We start from the raw sequence: 17404 nt of genomic DNA on the forward strand, positions 1-17404 counted from the left end.
TTAATCGTGGGAGACGAAGTGTCAATTTTATGGGCAATAACTACATGTAGTCTGACCTACAGGAAGGACAAGCTGGAGATAAGGGGTAGCGGGTTTAGTGTCCAGAAGTTTCAGATGGAGCCAGTCAGGCAAATTCCCGAACCCATTTTGATTACGTTATCCGTTACCAGTTTTAGGCGGCCAAAAGTACGGGTTGCAGTGACCACTTTTCCAGAAGAAATTTAGCTGTATGAATGTACTAGAAGAGTTCTGGAAAAGGACACTGATTCTTAGGTGCTCTAAATTCTCAGGTGATGGAATTCTTAGTGGTCTTCCCCTTTTAAGATTTCATTCTGAAGGTAGTCTGACTTACTGGTTGAAAGTACACAGAACTTACTGAATCCCACATTGGTAAATCCTTGGTCCTATTTCTTTGGAGCCCATGTGTTCATTTGATTCACTCTTCCAGCAGCTCAGGACCCAATAGCGGATGCAACCTAGAAAATCTGCCTCCGTGGAAATTACTCCAGTAAGAGACAAACAGAATCATACAATAGGTTAGGTGTCAAATATCTTGTGCAGAAAATAGAGCAGCTACACAGCATAATGGGGACCCCTATTTTAGATCGAAGGTAAGTGTAGATAACTTCTTTAAAGGTGTATCTGATCAGAGACCTACGTTCATCTAAAAAAGAGATGAGCCAGGTAGATATTAGAGGAAGAGAATTACAAGTGGAGGGAACTGAACATGCAGAGGCCTTAAGACAGAACATGTGTGTGGCATTAGTTGGGAACAGCCAGCAGGCCCAGAAGACTACAGTGTTAAAGCAAGCGGGGGGAGCATAACGTAGGACTTTGTAGTATGTGGATTAATGTGGATGAGTCATCAAAAGCAGTAGCAATCCTGATCTCTGAGGTAATAAATTTGATAATACAAATCAAAGTTGTCAAAATCTGCGGACCCCAACCCACTTAAAAAAAAAAGAGAGATACCATAAAAGTAGTATTAATTTGTCGTGTGGTCACAAACAGCGACGTTAAGAGCGCACAGTTTATAATTCAATACACACAGATTTGTTTCCTACTGAATGGAAGGAAGAAATATTCCTCTGTCCAGATTTCTTCGAGCCGGGCTAAGAACTCGATTGACCTGAGACGGATTAGGAGGAGGAAAAAAATGTTTTGTGACGTGCGCGGGGAGGCCCAATAATGAAATTGACACTTGAACAGACTGTAAAGCGGGCAGTTTTCATACACTTGAGACAGACAAAACAAAAAACAAAAAAAAACAAAAAGTGAGGATTTGACAGGGTAAAGAAAACAGATGTTTGGGAATCTTAATTAGTAAGAAATTTTAAGTAAAAGTTGGGCTGAGGTAGTCGATTGGTGAGAGACGTCACAAGGCTTGTTACTCTCAATTCACTTTTTCTGGTGATAAGTGGTCTTTTACTTTTCCGTCCTGGGAGGTGACCTTTCCTAAGGGAGATGTTCCCTGCTTCCCGGGGGACCGAAGATGGTGTGAGGTCCTCGCACCTGCTGCTTCCCAAGAAGCTCCCATTCAAAATAATCAATACGCCATAGAGGTCCATTTGGGGCGGCCTCCCGGGGCCCCCACACTGGTCCTGGTCTTGGCTCGCGGAAGCCCTACTGAATAAATCAATAATAAAATGCCAGAGACCCAGGACAAAGATTATGGTGACAGAGCAACGCAGGTGAGGTTCTCCGGGAGCGGATGCCCAGGTGGAGTTTGGGGTACAAGATGTTATTAAGGACCAACAGCGGTGACAGGAGGAAGAGGAACTAGGACCGGACAGAGGGTCAGACCGTGCCGCGGGCCAGACAAACGTGGGGGCACAGACCCCTGAGCCGCCCGTCAGCGATGTCCCGCACTGGGCAAAGATCCCCCCGGCCCAGTGTGCATGGCCCGCTTTGCTCTGTGCGGGCTGCAGGCTGCCCTGGACGAGGGCGCGGCCTTGAGCCGGGTCAGGTCCTGTCACTCGGGAAAACCCTGAAGTTGCTCGGCGGCTGTTGTAACCGCACTCGCTCTGCAGCTGGACAGCAAGGCTTCCCCGGAGGGGGGTCTGCGCCCCGCATTTGTATGTCTCTGACATACATTAACATGCATGTAAACACTGACGGTGAGTAATGTCTGTGACGGTGTTTGTAAAACTTACTTTTTAACACATATGGCTGGTATCACCTCTTTACTTTCATTGGGGAATTCAAAAGGGATGTGGTTTCTTTTTAGAGAAATGAGAAAATCTACAGACTTTCTAAAAAATCTTTACTAATGTTGTCTACTCCCGTAAGATTGTATTAGATGCTTGATTCGTCTCAAAGGGAAAGTGATATAAAACAGTTATAAGGACTACAGGGTGGGGGGAGGTGGGGGGCGGGCACCTGGGGGGCTCAGTCGGTTGAGTGGTTGAGAATCTGACTCTTCACTTCGGCTCAGGTCACGATCTCATGGTTTGTGAGATCGAGCCCCATGTCAGGCTCTACACTGACAGCAGAAAGTCTGCTTGGAATTCTGTCTCTCTCTCTCTCTGCCCCTCCCTCCCTGTCTCTCTTAAAATTAAATAAATAAACTTAAAAAAAAAAAACAATTATAAGGACTACTGAGGATCTTCCACTGGCCCTCCCTCCTTCCTCCAGATCCAGCCAATCACCTCGCTCTCCCGGTACTGGGAAATAATCCAGCCTTACACCATGATGTGGAAGCTTCAGAATGAACAGTTGAGGCCCAAATGGAAGGAGAGGGAGCCTTTCAAGAGAACATGGAAGGGAGATTCCATACAGACCACTCTGGGCTACAGATGAGGTGGGTATTGTTCTAATTCCAACCCAGAAAAGAAATGCTATGGGCTGAGTGTTTGTATCTCACCCTCACCCCCTAGTTCTTAGGCTAAAACCCTAAACTCCAATGGGATGGTACTAGGAGGTGGGACCTTTGGGAGGTGACTGGTTTTCCATGAGGTCATGAGGGTAGAATCCCCAGGATGGGATTAGTGCGCTTATAAGAGTGAGAGAGGGGCACCCGGACACCTGGGTGGCTTGGTCGGTTAAGCGTCCGACTTCGGCTCAGGTCATGATCTCACGGTCCGTGAGTTCAAGCCCCGCGTCGGGCTCTGTGCTGACGGCTCAGAGCCTGGAGCCTGCTTCAGATTCTGTGTGTCCCTCTCTTTCTGCTCCTCCCCTGTTCATGCTCTCTCTCTGTCTCAAAAATAAATAAAAGTTAAAAAAAAAAAAAAAGAGCGAGAGACCAGGACACCTGCCTCCCCGCAGCCCACAGAGACATCACGTGAGCACACAGTGAGAGGGTGGCCTCTACCAGCCAGGAAGCCAGCCCTCAGCCGACACTGGCACCTTGATCTTGTGGTTCCTAGACTCCAGAACTGTGACAAATAAATGTATTGCTGGGGAAACTGGGGAGACCCTGGGCTCTGGGGCCTCGACTCAAGCCAGACCCAAAGGAGTCCCGGAAGGTTCCTGGTCTCGTCAGAAGGAATTCAAGGACAGACACGCTGGTTTCCCACTTTTTCCTCTTCACTTGCCCAGGGGCTTCCTATCATGGCGCCGCCATCGTGGGCCCGTCTGGTGGGATGGGGCTTCTCAGGAGTGTGGCCCGGACAGGCCTCTGACCTTCCCCACAGCTGGGCGCGGCCTCCTCCGTGCTGGCCTCCAGGCTTCCTGTGAGAGCCGAACTAAATATCTGCTCTGACATTGTTATTTAAGCTGCCAGCCTACGGTGTAGGCTCCCACAGCGTAAGCCAAGAAAGTACAGTGTGATTCAATCAGATTCTCAATTGGTAAAAGATAAATCTGTAAATCAAGATATTATCTACCTCAACACAGAACCCGTACGTAACTGCCCTTCTCGTAACTACCTGGTCTTCTATACTTTGGTCTAAAGTGGGCAAACCTTGGTTGAGAAGGTTCGAAGGGACATGTTGAAAGATTTTAGCAGAGGAGTAGCGTGTAGATGGTCAGATTTGCATTAACAAATGCCAAATGAGGAGCGCCTGGGAGGCGCAGTTGGTTAAGCGTCCAACTCTTGATCTTGGCCCAGAGGGTCGTGATCCCACAGTTCGTGGGTTCAAGTCCTGCACGGACAGCGCGGAGCCTGCTTGGGATTCTGTCTCTCCTTCTCTCTGCCCCTCCCCTGCTTGGGCTCACACCCGCTCTCTCTCAAAATAAATAAACAAGCTTCATAAATATATTTTTTTTAATGAGGAAGAATAAAACTAGATTTCATTATTCAAGTCATGTTTACGGTAGTCGTTTCCTGAAAACGAGGATCACAGTTAATACATTCTTTTCCTCATTCTATTCTTTATTCCTTCATCACACCTATTACTAGATGGAGTTGTTGTAACACATGGGGTATAGGGAACAATTGTAAGGTCAGATCTAATGTTTAATATCAAAGCAAAATATCTAATATTTATCCCCCAAAGTAACTACATGATTCAGACAATTAATAATGACAAAATCTCAGAGATCTACGTGGTTATGGATAATGGGGATGCTTGACTAAGGACAAAAGAATATAACTTTATACCAGGCTGACTTTGTTGACGTTGCTTCACTTATCGGGGAATCTAAACCCTATGTGTGCTGTTAATTTTTTTTAATGTTTATTTATTTTTGAGAGAGAGAGAGAGAGCGCCCACCAGCAGGGGAGGGGCACAGAGAGAGAGACAGAATCCAAAGCAGGCTCTGCACTATTAGCTCATAACCTGATGTGGGGCTTGAACTCATGAACCGTGAGATCACGACCTAGGCTGATCAGATGCTCAGTAGACTGAGCCACCCAGGCGCCCCCCATGTGTGCTATTTTCAGCACCTGATAGGAGTTCTGACATTTACAAGAATGACTGATACCTACACTCACAACTGGCCATCGGCATATAAATTTAAGATCCCAGATCTCCCTTGGAATAACACAAAGGAAAATACCAAAAGAACTCTGAGGGCAAAACTGCTTGTGCAAATTAATATCGTTTGACCCCTCAAAAGCTAACCGCATTACATTCATGGTAGAATTGCTAAACGAATTGGTATCTTTGTGGGGAAATCATTGCATCCCATACCCTGCTTGCTTGAAACATTTATGAATTAATAAAACTATCATATCAGAATTAGAAAGCCCCGTCAGGGACGGGCCCTTCTGACTTGGCCTGGCACTCTCGCTAAATAAATCAGAAGCCTCTCTGAACATTCTAGTCAGTTTCCAAAATGTCCTTTCAGGAGATCAGTTTGCACAAAGAGACCGTATTCGGCTTGTTCCGTCCCTTTCCCAGGGGAAGGAATGCTGTGTTACAGTGATCTTGTCCCCCCAACCCCCTCAACCTCCCCACTCAAGACCTAACCAGCACCATTGCCAGAAGCAACTAGATTCTCCTTTCTTCCTGGCTTCTCCTTTCCCTCCCATTGCCTCCCCCTGGCGGAAACTACCCAGAACCCTGCTGACAAAGGAATCGAGAAATATAATCTCTAGTCTTCTAGCCTTCGGGATACAAAGAAAAGCGTGAGGTGGGAACAAAGACACAACAGACACACACTCATAAAGCAAAGGGTTCACCATGCATGGCCTTCTCTACTTCCACGACTTCTGTTCTGCTTTATTTCTTTCTCATAACACTCTAATCACAAGGGATTGTTTACTGCTTCTAAAATAGGTGATGGCTCTTCCTGCCTCAGGACCTTTACATGTGCTGTTTTCAAGGCCCAGAGTGTTTGTCCATCCGGTCACTCTTTGCATAACCTCCTATTTTTTTTTAACATTTATTTATTTTTGAGACAGAGAGAGAGAGAGAGCATGAACAGGGGAGGGTCAGAGAAAGAGGGAGACACAGAATCTGAAACAGGCTCCGGGCTCTCAGCTGTCAGCACAGAGCCCGACGCGGGGCTCGAACCCACGGACTGCGAGATCATGACCTGAGCCGAAGTCGGACACTCAACCGACTGAGCCACCCAGGCGCCCCAACCTCCTATTATCCTACTATTATTTTATGTCATTTTTCATTAAAAAAAATTATCTCTTGGTGAGGTATTCCCCGAATCCTGATCCACATTTCGCGTTCTGCAGCCATTCGCTGTTACTAGACCAGATTCTTAAACTCCTTATCAATTACCATATTTTACAAACACATATCTTATTTGTATTTGTGTTTAATGTCTGTAAACTTCACTAGCATGTAAGCTGAAAGAGGTCAGCATGGCAGCTAGTGTTTCACCAGAAAAAGGACGCTCAGACCGAATACTTTGATATCGTCTCATTGGCGTGTGAAGAGCAGGGAGCAAGGTGTTAAGAAGTCACAAGGGACAGAGAAGCTGATCCATGGAGGCCGTCACCACCCCCCACCCTCCCAGCCCCAGAGGGCAATGGGAGGAAAGGGAATCTGGAGACAAAGGGTGCTCCTTCCTCTGTCTAAACTGCCAAATCCAGACGGGAAGCCGGAGGGCAAAGATTGAATTGGTCGATTCAGAGGTCAGCCTCCCTGCCGGTGAAGGAGGTGAGAGCAACTATCTGGCCCAGCCCTTCCCCTTGTTCCCCGGCACATCCTCTTGTCCTTTCCCACATGAAAACTCTGTATTTCCAACATGGGAGGGTGAACTGGCAGCCTGCTCACCGGATAATTTCAGTTTGTTCAGAGACCCACCTTAAATTTAACATGTTACCACCTTCTTAGAAGGTGTTGGGGTAAAAAGTGAGAAATAATCAGCTGACATAATACAAAGCTACTAGGGATCCTGCTTCTGATCAGGAGACTTAAATTAGCCATCTCACTTCCTTCTAAAAACTCGTTCCTTATCACCCTGACCTCTTCGAGCACCTTAGCCGCATTCTTACACACATGGGGGTAAAATCTACACCTTTATTCCCGTGGGACCCATGTCCTTGCGAGTCTTTTTTTTTTTTTTTTTTAATTGTTCCGCCACAATGTTTTTAGTGCCCAGGGCTGGTGGCAAACAATACTTAGAAGCTTCTCTCGGTTCCAGTAGTATCTTTTTCGCCCCCATTGGATAACAGACACCCAATTACTTCCTGGAAATTGGGATGAATCATCCCAGCGAGAAGAGGAACTCTTTTCTCTGCCTATTGGTTCAGTGGCATGGAGAGACTAAAATGCACAGAGGCCGTTCTCAGCCTTTAAATTTGTTGAAATTGACTAATCAATTAATTTGAAAACTGACAATGCTCCCTCCTGGACACATTTCTCTATTGGGCATGAAGACCTTCAAGCCCTCAGAGCTGAAGTTCACAGGGGTAGGATACAAAATTCTCCTAATGGATTACCGGGTGTAATGATGAGAGGGGCCTTTCTCACCTTGACCCCTTGATTCCCAGATCCGCGTATTCTGAATACAGAGGGCATGGCTTTCTGTGTTGCCCGTTGTTTTAAGGCACGGTTGGAAGGAACACCCTGCAGGACAAAAACTTGAAGATCCTCGTCTCAGTTAGTGGCATAATGAGCTTCCAGAAGGCCATTTCACACTTCTATCAAGCCACTAGCTTCTGGGTGATGCGTGCACGTTATGACCGGTGAATACCATGGGTACAAGGCCATTGACTCAAAGTATGTGCCCGACTTAGAGGCACTGTTTGGGGTTCCATGATGACGGGAAGGGTATCCTGTGGGCCCGTGGATGGTGGTAGGAGCTGAAACATATAAACAAGGAAAGCAAATTCAGGCCCCAAATAGATGCCTACCTTGTAAGGAAAAATCAGTGCTTCCTCCGTGAAAGAAGGGTCTGGTATAATCAAATCGCTAACTAGTGGCCACTTGATGGAGCCCCGAAAGTGACCCGGTAAGGACGCTCAGCAGCGACCTCTGCCGTTGGCAAGCAGGACAGTCAGCAGTGATGGTGGCCCACTCAGCTGGGTGTTGGTGAGCGTTTGATTTGAACCTGCCCAACTCTGTACAGGGAGAATCTTGCATTCGCTGTTTGGCCGGGGAAAGAGGTTAACTGATGTCCACAGAGAGGTCACCGTTTCCACTTGATGGTTAACAGCCTTCATGGGAGGAGCCCTCTGGTAATCACTTTGGGGTGACTCGAATACATTCGGATGCACACCCAGTGCTGTGCTGACAGGATTTCCCTTACCCTTGGGCTGAGTTGTAACTTACAATGCACAGCCATCCAGTTCTACTGGTGCTAGAATGCTCTGCAAAGCCAATCGAAATGGGCCATGACTGCCAATCCTCTGTTAACTGGTCTTAAGGAGTTCACCATGACCTTATTGAAGGAGGTTGAAGGAGACGTAGCCAGGCAGTAGGAACAGATACCAAAGGAGTTCAGACTGCATCACACATGCACCCCAGACCATCTCAGTTCTGGTCTTATCTATAGAATTTCACTTTCAAATAAGATGCTACTGTGAGTACCCAGTTGTATGATTCAGTAGATCATAGAACACCTGGGGAATATCTGTGGACACATATCTACTTTGTGTGCCAACGTCACGCATTCAGTGACTATAATGGCTCAGTAGGTGTCAGAGGCTACTTTTACATAAAGAATCGTTGTCATTAGAAGAAGCCATGGCCTTACTCTAAGTCCCCGGGTGTAGTACTCTTCATGAGGTTTGCAAGAGTCTCTTGGAGCATCCCCGTGCGCCACGGATAACCTGCACTGGGAGGAATGTGTCGCGAGGAGAGGGGAGGTCAGGAAAGCTTCCCGGACGAACTGAAGCTACTGTATCCAACCGGGTGAAGAGCAGGCAGAGGGCAGGGCAGTCCGCCAGGGGGCAGGGTCGTCCCGAGGGGCTTCCGGTCCACGCCGGCAGCGCGCAGTCGGGTCCGGGTTCTGGCAGCCGGGGAGGCAGGAGGAAGAGGCCGGAACGAGGCCGGAGCCCCTGCGGGCAGCGCGCGGTGCGGGCCCAGGCCGGCCGGGCCCTCCCGACCTCCGGCAGGTGCACCGGGCGGCACCCAGCCGCGCGCTCCGGGGACCCCGGACCCGGACTGCGCGCCGGGCCCCGCAGATTCTGGCCGGTTGGGGCACAAAGGGGCCCCAGGATGCCTCTCTCCGAGGCAGCACGTCTCCAGCCTGCGGACAGAGCGCAGAGGACCACGCGTCGTAAAACTCGGGCAGAGACCCGCGTGGGCGGGGACGTGGGAGTGGTGCGTTCGCGAGCGTTCCCGCCGCCGGCTAGGGGCCGCCAGGGTCGGCCACGTCCATGTGGCGGAACTTAATGTTCCTCCCCTTCGGTCTGCTCGCCAAGAGCACAGTATCCGAGCGGGGAGGGCGGAGCAGTCATCGGGGTGAGCACGTCAAAAAAAAAAGGACGGACGGCCCAGTGCAGGTGTCTCCCGACGACACAGGTAGGCGTTGCTGACAAAGGAGGAAGGCCGGGCCGGGAGCAGGTGGCCCGCGGTGGCGCGCCGTGATCGTATAGTGGTTAGTACTCTGCGTTGTGGCCGCAGCAACCTCGGTTCGAATCCGAGTCACGGCAGGAGTGTGTGGTGCCCGCCTTTTTCGTCGCGACCAGGGGACGCCTGAGACCCGTGTCCTTCACCACCAGCCCGGCCTCGGGCGTCCCTGTCTCTTTTTAGCGCTGTTCTCCCCAACCATGCCCAAGTCCCATGGCCCTGTGGGCACTGGCTGCAAGTCCCAAGAAGTGACAAAAATACACATAGAAACCTTTTCCTTTTCAACAGGAGGACAGGACTGTCCAAGCGCAGACCCAGGTTGATGATGGCAGTCTTCCCTAGGGACAAAGGTCTGATTATGAATCACGCCTGCTGAGTATGGTGGCTGGGCCAGGGCTGAAAAACTGTGACCTTCTGATCATCTGGAGAAAATTGGGGAGGGGGGGGGATAGGGCTCAGAAGAATAACCCCTACCTCTAGCCTCTCCCGTTTCCAGAATGATTTAGAAAGGGGCAGGTGGACAGGTCAGGCGGGTGTAGTGAGAGCTGAGCTGAGGTGGAGGTGTCTGGAAGGAGACCCCCAAGCCCCCAAGAACTCCCAGGACTTCGACAACCCACAAATGGCATCTCCTCTCTCCTGGGCCTTGTGGATTTTGAACGCTCAAAAAAATACTATTTGCTGTCTATTTTGTCATATTTTTGTAGCAGCTTTTAGCAATTTCCGCATGAAGATCTCCGATTTCCAAAAGCTTTCCCTTCCTAAGGCTTCAGTGGCCCCCGTTCCTTCCCCAGCTGTCTAGGTGACGTAGGGTCTGACGCTCGCACCCAAAAGCTTCTGAGACGTTGTGACTGAGGCTTCTTGTACTGCCGGGGTCACCTCACGGGCAGCCCCAGTGGCCCGACCGCAGTCATACCAGTCACCCAGGGTCACCCGTAACCACATCTACTCAGTTTTCTCTGTTACGTGTGTTACTTCCACTCAGTCTTACATGGTGAGGACAGGGGTCAAGCGCGTGTTTTACATGGTGAGGACAGGGGTCAAGCGCGTGTTTTACGTGGTGAGGACAGGGGTCAAGCGCGTGTTTTACATGGTGAGGACAGGGGTCAAGCGCGTGTTTTACATGGTGAGGACAGGGGTCAAGCGCGTGTTTTACATGGTGAGGACAGGGGTCAAGCGCGTGTTTTACATGGTGAGGACAGGGGTCAAGCGCGTGTTTTACATGGTGAGGACAGGGGTCAAGCGCGTGTTTTACGTGGTGAGGACAGGGGTCAAGCGCGTGTTTTACGTGGTGAGGACAGGGGTCAAGCGCGTGTTTTACATGGTGAGGGGACAGGGTCAAGCGCGTGTTTTACGTGGTGAGGACAGGGGTCAAGCGCGTGTTTTACATGGTGAGGACAGGGGTCAAGCGCGTGTTTTACATGGTGAGGACAGGGGTCAAGCGCGTGTTTTACATGGTGAGGACAGGGGTCAAGCGCGTGTTTTACGTGGTGAGGACAGGGGTCAAGCGCGTGTTTTACGTGGTGAGGACAGGGGTCAAGCGCGTGTTTTACGTGGTGAGGACAGGGGTCAAGCGCGTGTTTTACATGGTGAGGACAGGGGTCAAGCGCGTGTTTTACGTGGTGAGGACAGGGGTCAAGCGCGTGTTTTACATGGTGAGGACAGGGGTCAAGCGCGTGTTTTACATGGTGAGGACAGGGGTCAAGCGCGTGTTTTACGTGGTGAGGACAGGGGTCAAGCGCGTGTTTTACGTGGTGAGGACAGGGGTCAAGCGCGTGTTTTACGTGGTGAGGACAGGGGTCAAGTGCGTGTTGACCCAGAAGGACCAGCTCCTCCTGTTGATTCTTTCGCCACCAGTGAACGAGGAGACTGGTTGAGAACAGAGACAAACGGCTTGGTCCGGAAGTTCTCCAGAGCACATGTTCTCCGGCTCTTAGTGGCCCGAGGAGGTGGTCATGGGCTGTGGCCCAGAGGCCACCTCTTAGTAGCAGGAGGGTTAGTGTCCTCGGTCTGGCCCCGAACTCTCTTGTAGCACCAGGCGAGTGCGGGGTGAAGACCGACGCTCTGTGATTTGCTCAAAGGGCCCAGAGCTTGCTTGGCGTGTCCCGTATGTTTACCTGGTACCACGCACGTGTTTCTATTAGATGTATGTTAGATTTATATTAGATATATTAGATGCTCTGCTCATGGCTCTATTGTGTAACGTTGAATGAACCTCAGTGGCAAATCCGGTCTAAACCGAGCGGCGGGGGGTGATAAAAACGGCCTCGTCCAGGGAGTCCTTTTACGTAGGCGTGAATATCAGTCTGGGAGCGTCCTACACAGCGTGCCAGCCACGTCCGTAGACAGGAAACTGCCCTCCTCGACGGCACTCACGGTCCGGCTTTTAAACTTCTCTGCGCCCCATCGCCCTCCTCTCTCAAGGGAAGCAAAGGAGAATTACCACTTCCTACAACTGTTCTGAAGACGTAAGGGCATGACGGGCGTGGTGGCACCGGCTCGGTGAGGTACAAACCCCAAAGCGATCCAACGAGCCGTTGTCGTTATTGGCAAATAAAGAAAGCGCGTCGCGACCTCCACGGAGGAAGGGCTTCACGCGGTGCTGATGGTGCGGACACTGGAGCCAAAGTCAGCATCTTTTTAAGGGGCCTGACTGCCGCGCCGTGCCGTTTTGATGGGGAGAAGCTAAGAGCAGGAAGAGCTCTTTGTCCGTCCTCAGGATTAAGGTTTATTTCAAGATCTCGGCGAGGCCGCGGGTAAGGCCGATCGTGGCCAAGACGTTTGCCATAGTAGGTTATATACGTTCGGGGAAAGCACCCAGCGAGGTCTGGGGGGGAGGCAGATCAGAGGAAGCGTGGCCACAAGTCAGGGAATCAGGAAAAGGAAAGATTTACGTCCAAGAAGCTTTGTTGTCCTGTGAGCGGAAATCAGAGGGAGCGCCCGGGGCAGGGGCCATTTCTCCCAAGAGGGCAGCAGGCCGACTCTAGACTCTATGTAGGCCGCACCAGCGCCTCCTTCGTGCTAACACGGCTGCTCAGATTGGAAAGCTTTTCAAGAGGAGAGGTGGAGGGCTTTTCCTCCAGGGCCCTAGGCAGGCTTTAGCTAGACTCGTAAAAGGGAATAGCCAGGCCTCACAAAGAACCCGGGGCAAGAGAGCTGCGTGCATACAGGTCCCGCCTGGGGACCAGCTGGGCAGTAAGCACGAGCTCCTGGCCCGCGGCCGGACCCATCAGAGGCCGCCCCACACTTGACCCGAACCTCACCCACGCGGGCCTCCCAAGGCCCGGCCTCCAGTCTTTCCTCTAAGTGTGAGGCCCGGGGCAGGACAGACCGCCCCGGACAGAGGCTGGAAGGCGAGAGGGACAGCAGCAGGCCCTAAGCTGAACAGAACAGGTAAGAGCGGGCTCAAGGGACAGAGAGACGTCGATTCGCGTGGGATCTGCCTCACAGCTCTTGGTAGACCCTTGGCCGAGGCAGAATTGTTAGCCATCCTCCTCCACCGCCGTAGCTAAAATGCCTAAACGCTTTGCTTTTCGTATTTCAGGCTTTGATCCGCCTATCATGAACTTCGACGTACATTTTGAAGTGTGGACTTTTCCCCAACACGTGTAATTGAGTCAGGAAGACTTAATGAAGAGTGGACATGCCCTCTGGACCCGCCCTGCCGCCCACATCTGATATGATGGTTTCATTATTGGCCTCGATATTGTGCCATCCATTCTGTTCCACTGGCTTACTTCTAGATCTCTGCGAAAATGCCGTGCATATTGTTATCCTTTACGGTACATCTAGTATTTACAAGAGGAAGCCGTCCTACCTTCTTTATCTTCTTTCTAAAAATGATTTAGCTGGCATGGGTGCCTGGGTGGTTCGGTCGGTTGAGCAGTTGAACAGCTGACTCTTGACTTCGGTTCAGATCTTCCACTTCGTGAGATCGAGCCCCATGTCCGGCTCTGCGCGGACGGTGCAGAGCCTGCTTGGGATTCTCGCGCTCCCTCTCTCTTTGCCCCTCCCCACTCTGTCTCAAAATAGGTAAGTAAACATTTTAAAAAATGATTTAGCTGGCTAAATCTCTCCAGTTCTTCCAAGTATTAGGATCTGTTGGAGTTCTGACGGAACTCTCATTTAATATATATAATTTTAAAGAGACTTCGTATTTTCCCTTATAAAGCATTTTCTCCCCTTGATACAGTGTTTCTCTGTGGTGACTTAAGCAGTTTTTGATATCTCTCCATAATATTTTAGGACTCTTTCTGTGTAAACATTATCCATAATTTGTCAGATTCATTCTTGGGTATAATTTTTTAGGCCGTATTTTCTGTATGTTTCTGAATTAAAATTACGCTCAGTAAGTAGCAAGCGTGCTAAACTCAGGTATTGACTTTAAACGTTCCTCGATCCTCTCTTTTCTCTATGGATAATATCATATTATCTGCAACTAATGATTCCTTATTTATTCCTTTTCAATTCTTATATATTCCTTTCCAGTTTGAAATCGTCCTAACAGACCATGATTGCACCTCCCACAAGGAATGAGGGACCTTAATTTTATTTGCACGGCTTTCTATAGGTCTTATTTCAACCCCAAGTTCACGCACAAGTTATTGAAATCTCTTTTGAGGGTGTCTCTCCACATCCCAGTTTCTCTCAGCTTTGCACCTCCAGGAAGAATTCCTCCCCAGACCTTCCTGAACCCCTGCAATCCCACCCCCCTCTTGCCTCACATTTGCATCTGGAACTTTCTGTATCCCCAGTCTCCCTGTTTCTCAACTTGCATTTTCATTTTTACCTAGATCCTGGGGAAGGCAGGAGTAAAGGTAAATTTCACAGGGCAAAGCACTTTTGAAAATGTCTCCCACGCGCATACTTGACGGATACTTGGGTTTCACGTGGCATCTATGGTGGATTTGGTCTTCTTGAAGACTGGAAGCCGTTGCCTCACTGTCTTCTAGCTTCTGGCCTCCATCTTGAAAAGTCAGTGAGTCTGTCAACGGATCTACTTTGTGTTTTCTTCCCCCCCTCTCTGGAATATTTTAGGCTCTTTTCTATTTCCTCAGTAGTTAAGTATCAGATTATTTTTATCCTTTTTACTGAATATTCAGTGATCCCTGACCACCTAGAATTTTTTGCGTAGGGCTGGGATATGTACCTGATTCGGGGGGGGGGGGGGGTCTCTTCCTTGCATTTTCCCTATTATTTCTAGAAGTAATATTACTTGAATTTTGCACATCCTCGGCTTTCCCTCTATCATACTTATTTTTTTTTTTTCTCTCCTTCAGCACTATGTTTTTGATCTTCCAGGATACTACCACACTTTATGATCCGCTTTGTGGATTTTTCATTTCTGCTAATACCTCTTTCTTTTACAGAAGCCTCTTTCCCCGTGTCGACAGGCCTGTTTCGGCATTCAGTGCGGTCTCCCACCTCTCTGGGCATATCCGTTTGTTCTCCGCATGGTTCTATCGTAGCCTTGATCCCCACGGCTCTTTTCCCCCGTCTTTTATTCCCTTTCTGTAACATAGTCTTCAAATACGTAACAACGCTGGCTTCTCCGTGCCTCGTCAAGAGCAGAGCACTCGCAAGGGGACTGTCAGCTCCGGGTGTCTGTGGTGGAGGAGGACTGGAGCCGGCCCGGGAGGCCCCGGGAGGTCGGTGTCCCTTGTTTGCAGCGCAGAACCGCCCCTCCCTACCGCGTCCGGCGCTCGCGGCCGGGAGGCGGGTCGCCCCGGCCCGGAGGCCCAGGCTGCGCACTGCTGACCTGAATCCCTCGCTCAGGTTTGCGGTTTTAGGAATCCCTGCACATCGGGCGCTCGGTGTCTTGGGGAGAAAACTCGGGCTTCACGGACGCCGGTTCCTTTCTGCCTCTGACGGCGGCTGGACGTGGCAGGAAACGAGACTCTTTTTCTGGGACCCCCTGACGCTGCTGCACCCGCCTCCAGCTGAGCGATGTATGAAGGTGAATCTCCCAAGCGGTCCGCGGTTCTGGTTTTCCATCGGCGCTGTCAAAGCCTAAAGTTTAAAAAAAAAAAAAAAAAAAAAAAGCCGCTAAAATTGAAGCTGAAGGGCAAGCCCGCTCGGTTTGCGTCCGACCGGGCGCGGAAAAGAAGCGCCGCCGGAGCTGGTTCCACTGGGGATCGAACCCAGGACCTTCTGCGTGTAAAGCAGACGTGATAACCACTACACTATGGAACCGCAAGCCGGCAGAGGCCTGCAGGTCTCTCCATACAAAAGTTTCCGAGCAAACACGTCGAAGGAAAACCGTTTCTAGTCTCCCCACCGCCCCGGAAAGAGAACGAGCCCGTCCGCGCCGAGGGAGTCGCGGCCCCGGACTGCGCCCCCGGCGCGTCCCGCTCGCGCCCCAGCTTGAAACATCCTCGAGCCCCGTGGGAACACGCGAGAGGAAACTAGGGGCGGCAGCGTTCTCGACTGGTGCCCCCTCGGGGCGCGCCTGGGCTACTCCGGGTTCCTCCGCTAGTTCAAGACGCGCCTGGTTTCGAGCCGCGACCCCCAAGTACGCATGTCTGGCATATTGATTATTCTGAGTTAAAGGCGCTGGAAAAACAGGAGGTGAAGGAAGAACTCTCTCGCTTGTCTTTTTCCTCCTGAGAGCAGGAGGTAAAGGAGCCAGGTGAGAGGCGCCCTCCCTGTCCCAGGGGGAAGGACCCTTCTGATCACCGAGACCAGGCCAGGAGAAATCTGCACCGAACCCGGTTAAACCAACCCTTACCTGCTACTCACTTGGCCCCGGCTCACTGTCCTAGGCCCAGACCCCTTCTCTTGCCCGGCTTTCCCAACGTGCGTGCAACCTAGCCCGTGAGCACGGGGCTCTAACGGCTTTGAGACTTTGTGTGAGCACCCCCCCGCCCCCATGTCAGAATTGCTTCATGAAATGTGTGTTTCTATCAACCTGTTTTATATCAGTTTAATCTGTAGGCCCGGCCAGAAACCCTAAAAGCTTAGAAGAGAGATTTTACCTCCCTTACACAATCTTTCTCTCTCTCTCTCTCTCTCCCTTCCTCTGACACAGTGCGGCTGTGACCATCTCGGGCAAACTCCAGGCCCCACTCTCCAGAGCCTCGGTGAAGGGCTGGGAGCCTTTTGAAAGTCAAGTCACCGGTGAGGGCCACGAGGCCGAGGACGCTGTGTGCGGGCCATGTAATCCCGGGTGTTCCCTGGTGTTGTCCAGGCTCTTCTCAGTTTTCATTTCTGCTTAGAATCAAATTACAGCAGACTTAGACGCTGATGGACTTGAGGCGGTTATGCCGAATCCGTGGTGGGCGAAGACCTCGATGCAAAGATCCAGTCGTGCCCCCATTAAACGCTGCCTAGCAGGATTTTTGCCCCCAGCTCTTGTCCTGAGGTGCAGGATTACAGGAGAGAGAAAAATAAGCAAAGAGCCTGAGAACAAAGACAGAAATGCATAGGTTTTCCGGAACCAGTAAGAGGGGTTTCCAGTCCGTGTTGAAAAGGAACAATTAGAAGACAAGATTATGCGCCACAAGCAAGGATTGGACCCCCGCAGACTTTAAGTTCAGAACCCTACCCACTCATCCGTCACAGCAACTTAGAACTAGGATCCTCCTACCTTTTTCTTCCAGGAACCAAAATACTTGTTTTCAGTTTAGGGGGCCTGCGATTGACGTCAGAGGTCTACGCAACTTAGGCCCAGGCTTACAAGAATACAAACAAAAACCAAATCTTTGCAAGGTTGTCTGCTGGGAAATTCATAAAATATCATTCAAACAGTGTTTTATTAAGATATATTCTTTACAGGGGCGCCTGGATGGCTCCGTCGGTTAAGCGTCTCACTCTTGATTTTGGCTTAGGTCCATGATCTCACGGTATGTGGGATCGAGCCCTGCATCGGGCTATGTGCTGACAGCACAGGGCCTGCTTGGGATTCTCTCTCTCTGCCCCTCTCTCTCTCTCTCTCTCTCTCTCTCTCTCTCTCTCAAAATAAATAAATAAACTTCTAAAAAATAATAAAAATAAACTAAAATAGATTCTTTCCATGCTATGACTTGTACTGTGTGTTAGGGAATAATCGGATT

General features: G+C 50.3%; 1 long non-coding RNA gene and 2 other non-coding genes across 3 annotated transcripts; 2 read left to right on the forward strand and 1 right to left on the reverse strand.

The window, feature by feature from the left end:
- Window positions 1-9120: 9120 nt before the first annotated feature.
- LOC113593868 (uncharacterized) lies at window positions 9121-17286 on the forward strand. Its single transcript, XR_003414229.2, has 2 exons — window positions 9121-9308; window positions 12898-17286. It is a non-coding gene; the product is annotated as an uncharacterized LOC113593868 (long non-coding RNA).
- Window positions 9368-9439, forward strand: TRNAH-GUG (transfer RNA histidin (anticodon GUG)). The gene has a single exon. It is a non-coding gene; the product is annotated as a tRNA-His (tRNA).
- On the reverse strand, window positions 15473-15545 carry TRNAV-UAC (transfer RNA valine (anticodon UAC)). Its single transcript has one exon. It is a non-coding gene; the product is annotated as a tRNA-Val (tRNA).
- Window positions 17287-17404: the final 118 nt, after the last annotated feature.

This window comes from Acinonyx jubatus, chromosome B2 (genome assembly GCF_027475565.1).
Source record: "Acinonyx jubatus isolate Ajub_Pintada_27869175 chromosome B2, VMU_Ajub_asm_v1.0, whole genome shotgun sequence".
Taxonomy (NCBI): domain Eukaryota; kingdom Metazoa; phylum Chordata; class Mammalia; order Carnivora; family Felidae; genus Acinonyx; species Acinonyx jubatus.